Genomic DNA, 6,980 nt, shown 5'->3' with positions numbered 1-6,980 from the left:
TGTACTTGCAGTCTGTTCATGGTGGAGCTCATTTTAACAACAGTTTTGTTGATCTCATGTTTAGTGTGTAAAATCTGAATCCACAAACCAACATAAATTTAATTACATTTTGTTTAGAATACTTTTTTATTTCTGAACTTTTACTTTGGAAGTTAACATTTTTTATATTGTAGTTTTGTAACTTTTTACTAAAAATAAGAACCTCAATTCTAAAGTGCAGCCATGTATTGAGCTAAATTGTTTTGTCAGCATGCTCACAATAATGACACATTCACCATATTTTTGGGGGGAGTGTTCAGGGGTGATTTTATACATTTTTTCCCCATTGATTCACCCTGACCTCCTCTCTTTGAGTGAACTTTGAGTCTCTATACCGACAACTACTTCTATGGGTACATTTTTATGGGAACACAGTTCATTGTTGAAGTATTTCACTCTGGACCAAAGCTGTGGATGACAGAACAATATTGCCTGACACTGAGCTTTGAAATGAGAATACCAGCATCAGCTTGCAACTCTACAGTAGGCTATGAGTTCTTCTCTATATTGCTCTGTAAATTGTTTAATCATTTTTTTTTTCCAGTCACAACTAAATGACATTTACATTTTTGTAATGATGGTACTGGTTTGGTGCATTTAATACTATAGCAGTCAGTGATTTATAGGCAGCAGCTTGTATTGTAGTATTGAATACTTAAACTGCAATTTTAATATTAGTATAATAATGTATAATATTGTAACGTGCTCTTTTACTTGTTTTTCAAAACACGAATAATAATATTAGAATTTGTATTTTTTTCCCCGTTTCTTTTTTGTGTGGCACCAATCGCCCTCCATACAGAGAGCTCATACAACCCCCGTCGCTCCACTGAAGAAGGGCGCTTACCAGCAGCGGTGCAATTAATTGCATCACATTTGTAGCCTGTTTTTTTTCCTCACGAGACACAAATGACGGGACATTATGTGAGAAGAATCGGACTAATACACGTTTATTCGAAGGTAAGCCTGTTTATTTCCACATGTAACGCCGGTGATGATGACGGTGCGGGCGGCTGCTCAGCATCAGTAGTGAGGACGTCCACATGTTCGAGGCTGAAAATGATCGTGTGAAATACACTCAGTCTGCATGTAGCATCCTCACCGATCAGGATGTCATTTGTTGATCACAGTAACAGCGCTGCTTCTATTTGTATTATTATTATTATTATTATTATTATTATTATTATTTGGGCGATGGGCTAAAATGAACAAAAGGCTTGCTCATCATCTGGTCGCATTAATCCCGCACACAGAGCTGACTCTAATCTGTGGGCATGTTCTGCCATACAATACTGCACTGTAGCAAACACAATGTCATTTATGGACAAGGTTTCAAAGCGTATCATAGAAAAAGAAACCTAAGAATAGGCTATTAGAGGAGAGTCTATTAAAAAAAAAACGCAGACCATATTTCCATAAAAATGGAATTATTTCTAAACATATATCCTACTGCCACGTGCCGTTGATGTGTCCGAAAATGCCCACCCACCCATTTGTACATGTATTGTTTACAGCTACAATAAGATAGAGACTCATTCCCTGCAGGCCATGTCAGCGGAGACTCCATCAGCGCACCGCTGAGGTTACCATGTTACCAAATCAGCTGGAACGATTCCCAGTATGCCATCGTGTGTTTAGGATTGATTATCAGTAATAATTAGGTTCCTGACAAGAAGCGCGAATCTGTCTGTCTGGTACGTGATGTCTGAGAAACGTGTGTAAAAACCGCAGCTGAGCTACAGCATCGACATCTGGCGTCCTACGTGTCTCGTCTTTTGTTTCTTATAAATACATAATGGTTACGAGAACTCAGGACACCCACACCTGCGCTCCGGGGACGCGCTGCGCTGCTTCTCGGCCTGTATGTGGTGCAGACGTGCACGGAAAGTTCATCAGGGGGAATTCCCCCAGCTGTCAACCTGAGACTGTTGGTGGGGGCTGACAGAACAAACCGGAAACGACTACAATCAGGAGAAGAGGGTTTTATGTTTAAAGGCGCCTCAGTACAGATATAGTTTATTCAATGTGAGATTATAAGTGTTTTCCTGATTCAGAGCTGCACAGCAGGATCATGTATGGGTTCTACTAACAAAAGTCTTGCATTTAACAACTGCCTCATTCATTCATGTAGAGGGGCTACTTAAATAACTTAATAATGAATCAAATACATGAACATATTTGATTTAAAGGCAGTTTAAACCACATGAAATACTGGAAATTCCTCGAGTAAGAGCCTAAATGAGGCTATAGGAAGCTTTTTAGAAGTGTCATTTTTCATTCACATGTGATTTAAGTTCTACTCTTTTATTTATGTGGTAAAAATCAGTTGTTGGAGCATCAAAATTGTTTTCTTTTTCACTTCGGTGAAACAAGAGAAAAGGGGGTGAATTGGGTTTAGCTCACTCTGTTAGATAATCTTAACTAGCGAGAGTCATTGCAGAAGAGGAGGAGGAACACACCAGTGTTTAAAAGGTGCTGACCACAAATAACTAAGTTCGGTGCTACTACTCTTTGTAACAATTGTCTTTGCTTCTGTTTTAACTACCAGCTTTCTGGGCTTCTTAATAGCTAGACATAATTTGTAGCATCTTAAAGCATGAAATAGGACAGTGATAGTGGAGAATTTGGAGCCGCCCATGGGTGCTTCAACAGAATTTATGTTGTGAACTTGAGAGAGGAGATCTCCTGTTTTGTCTTTTTTTTTTAGGAAGGGTTATTTAGAGGAGTTGGCGTCTCCTCTAACAACAGAAAAAAAACACTATTTTACTTCTAAAACTGGCCACTTCTGAACTGACAGTCGCAGGCGACACCGTCAGCTTGTTGAGCAGGTTCACCTCCAGTGTTTGTTCTGAGCTGGGCTTAACATTCACATCACACCAAATTCAAAAAATAATGACACTTCGTCACGGATATCTTTGTGTTTATTTTTTAGGACTGTCAAATTAGCAGTATTGAACGCAGCTCTGTTACCAACGCTTTGCAAATTGCTTCCATTGCAGACGTCAGGGCAGAATATAGCTCAGTGTGGTCGATACCGATCTGTTAAACTGACTGACCTCGGTACGGATCTTTAAAATCAGCTCGGGACATGCTGATTAATTAGTGAGCTACAGAAGGGCCGTTGGGTGGATTTCGTTACCTTTGGACACGAGACCCGCAGCTCGCTGATTCCAATATGTAGGCTCAGCTATTTTATGATCTGGCTTCAGCAAGAAAGTGAATAAACACATTACCTAAGATTTTCCTTCAAGTGTGGGGTTTTACTGTCGAGTGTTTCTCCGAAGAGTTCAGTGTGGGTCACGGAGACAGCGTGGTTCTGATCAGGACGCCGGTCTCTGGCCTTTCTGCGGATATGAGCTCGGTGAGATCCAGCTGGCGGACCGGGCTGCTCACGAAGGCCACCATAAGGACTCAGCGCTGCTTGTGATCTGGCTACTGTGTGTGGGTGTGTGTGGGGAAAAAAGGATTATGAATGTGTGCAGCCACTGGATCACTAAATGACTCCTCATAACGAATAACCACCGGCTTTAAGCTGCTTCCTCTTCAGTGTGATGTAAAATCAACACCGCACACTTCTTGCTGCATAATCACTGAGATATATCACAGAAGTCGCTGCGTGTGCACGCTGCTGTGAACATTTGAACATATTGTCTTCCAGTTGAGGTCTGATCAGGAGTAAATCCTCCGTGTGGGCTGACTCAGCATTTCCTCTCAAACCATAAAAGACCTGTCAGTGCGTTCACCAAAGGTTGAACTTCCTCTTGTTCACTTTGTTCCTTACATCTCGCCACAGCTGCAACAAGCTGTTCACTGACATCATCCCTCCACACAGCTGATTTATATTACACCCATTCCCATCTGAAGTGACGCACAATGTAAGAACCTCAGGGCGTACCAAATGTGGAACATTGCGTTTCTTTTAATGACACCGGAGTGATTTCACGGGGGAGTTCAGCCTCGGCGGTGATGAGCGCCGTGCAGAACTAATGCAGTTTCATTTGGAGGGATTGTCCGACCCAGTTCACAGAAACTCGCACGCTGTGAAGTGCCACTTGGGTTATGCAACTTTTAAGCCATAAAATCTCAAAGGCCTGTTAGTCTTTGGGTTGTTTTTATCTGCCAAACTTGCCCGCAGTCAATTAGAGTTGAATGTCATATAATAAGTAATATAATGTAGTTTCTACTTGTTCTAGTTCTATTAAATGACCCATTTGGTGAAGTCGGGTCTCTTTTGGTCCTTTTTGGTCGCTCCGAGCACCCGTACCGTAACACCACGGATAGTCACGCACTTACAATCCTAGAGGAGGCTAGCTGGACCGGTTTGGTTTGAACACACGACACGGAGCTAAAATGTTAAAAACACATGAGAACATGGATATCTTTGTTCATCAGATATCTTTGTTCATCAGATATCTTTGTTCATCACATATCTTTGTTCATCAGATATCTTTGTCCTTCAGATATCTTTGTTCATCAGATATCTTTGTTCATCAGATATCTTTGTTCATCACATATCTTTGTTCATCAGATATCTTTGTCCTTCAGATATCTTTGTTCATCAGGTATCTTTGTTCATCAGATATCTTTGTTCATCAGATATCTTTGTTCATCAGATATCTTTGTCCATCAGATATCTTTGTTCATCAGGTATCTTTGTCCATCAGATATCTTTGTTCATCAGATATCTTTGTTCATCACATATCTTTGTTCATCAGATATCTTTGTCCTTCAGATATCTTTGTTCATCAGGTATCTTTGTTCATCAGATATCTTTGTTCATCAGATATCTTTGTTCATTAGATATCTTTGTTCATCAGATATCTTTGTCCATCAGATATCTTTGTTCATCAGGTATCTTTGTCCATCAGATATCTTTGTTCCAACCAGACTGAACTAGCTGATCAGTTTAGTGTTTCTATGTTCTGTATTTATTCAGTTGGAGACTAGAAATCCTCTCTGTTGCTAGGTGGTTGCTAAGGGTCAGACTGGAGTCGTAAACATTGCAAACATTACGATAAGAGTTGACTGACACGACTGACTGTTGTCCAGTTCTTAGTCGTACCCCATGTGTTGCCATGGAAATGGAGATTGCACTAAAAAAAGTTTGATATTTTGAGAGTGAATATGAACACATTTAGATTAAATATTTGATTTAGTTGGTAACGTGTTGTACAATCGCAATATTACACTCAAGGGTGTTTTAACGTCATTACTGGGGCAACAGTGATGCGGTCAGGACCGAGGTGCATGCGCTGACGTCCATAAGCATCACTTAATGTCAAAATACCATGTTCATAATACGTGATCCTTTGATGTAAACATTAAACATTACTATGAGTGGAAAAAAAACCCCAAAAAAACCTGTTTTTACTAGTGCAGCAGGGCCGGGTACTCGTGTGATTTTAGATGAGCCTTTTTTTATAGCCACAAAAATCTGTTGTGAAATCACTTTTTAGGTGTCATCGCTGCTGTTTCACGCAGACATTGAACTCACCACAACCCCTGGACTTGCTCACTGACTCATCTGTTTTGTGGAGCAGGTGACTTTTAACCTAATGTCTTGTGGGATATGGTGTTCATGAAGGGCAAAATATTAAACGGCAATATTATAATTTTTAGACATTTAAATACACTCTTCATTTTAATAATAGGAATTTTATATGATTCTGTTCCATCAACGACACTTCCTCCCCTCCCTCCCCCATTGACTGGCTCTCTAGGTGACTTCTTCCAGATGATTTCACCACCAACAGGAGGCAGCAAGGTCACGTGTGCTGGCACGTCTGAGAGATGTAGGCCGGGAGGTTGATGTAGTATGCATGCTGACGGTGTGGCTCACATTCACTTGACCTCATCCGACACGGCTTACTTTCACTGTAGTGGAGCTGATCTCAGTAAATTCTACTGTATGATCTCCTGCAGCTCACAGTGTCTATTAATAGATTGTTTAATATTTGTTTACATTCAAATAGCTGCAAAAACGCAGTCCAATGCATCGTTTCAAAAGTAGGGCTTTACGTGGGCAGGCCGGGGGTGAGAGGCAAAAATCAGCTGCCAGACCCCCGTTAACCTCCATTAGGGGGGTCCCTTTGATCTGTGAATCATATGCATGATATGGAGATGATATGATACGATGATATGGATCAAATATTATTTTACAGTATGTGGTATTAATATTAAACAATGACTCTCACAGCAAAGCTATTTTCCTTCAATTCCTATGCCCTAACATTCATCAGTCTCCACCACGTGAGCTCTGTACCGGCTCAATCCGGGTATTTAAAGATGCCAGACGGTTTCTCGACTGGCAGCAGATGCTAAGAGGTCGTCTGGAACAGCGTTATTCTGTTACAAATGCTGGTTGTCACTTAGTAAGTTAGTAAGCTTTATTGTTGTTTGTGAAGGTATTATTAATCTGGTTTCATTACATTTAGATTACAATTCTTTCATAGTGAAAATTCTAAAACAATTAGAAATAGTATTAAAAACAGAATCTGGTAAATAAGGTGTGTTGAAAAGACAAAGATAAAATTCCCTCCTGCTAGCTGGTGGCTTCAGCCTGACTATGAGAGAATGAGAAAATGAGTTGATCAGTTAAAAATCCAATTACTCTAAAGGTCTTTACTCACTGGGGACATTGTTGTTTTTTTGGTCCAAATAATTTGCCGTTAATTGTTAATATATTTTCTTCTGTGATTATTTTCTTCGGGAATGAAAATATAACATTGCAAGCAAGCAACTGATTTATTTGTTAGGAAGGAAGTCAATTTTATTTGAGCTGTTTCACCGTGAATAGAGGCAGCATTGTTATTTTAGGATTTCAATCTTATATGGTTCTCATGAAAATGTGAAGGATTTCCTGAGGATAGCACTTTCTTAATCACTGAACAAATTCATCCTTTTACATGCTAACATCTGAGAATACTGTGGAGAAATACAAC

At 40.0% G+C, this 6,980-nt stretch overlaps 1 protein-coding gene across 1 annotated transcript in view; it reads left to right on the top strand.

The window, feature by feature from the left end:
• Positions 1-892: 892 nt before the first annotated feature.
• slco4a1 (solute carrier organic anion transporter family, member 4A1) overlaps positions 893-6,980 on the top strand; it is a 44,464-nt gene continuing 38,376 nt past the window's right edge. The window contains exon 1 of the mRNA XM_069708404.1: positions 893-999. The gene's annotated coding sequence lies outside the window, so the exon portion shown is untranslated. The remainder of the gene's footprint in view (positions 1,000-6,980) is intronic.

The sequence above is a fragment of the Brachyistius frenatus genome, unplaced genomic scaffold (assembly GCF_029030835.1).
Source record: "Brachyistius frenatus isolate BFR_SWC_R1_liver_20210118 unplaced genomic scaffold, ASM2903083v1 Contig_75, whole genome shotgun sequence".
Taxonomy (NCBI): Eukaryota; Metazoa; Chordata; class Actinopteri; family Embiotocidae; genus Brachyistius; species Brachyistius frenatus.
This window is presented reverse-complemented; position numbering and strand designations above follow the sequence as displayed.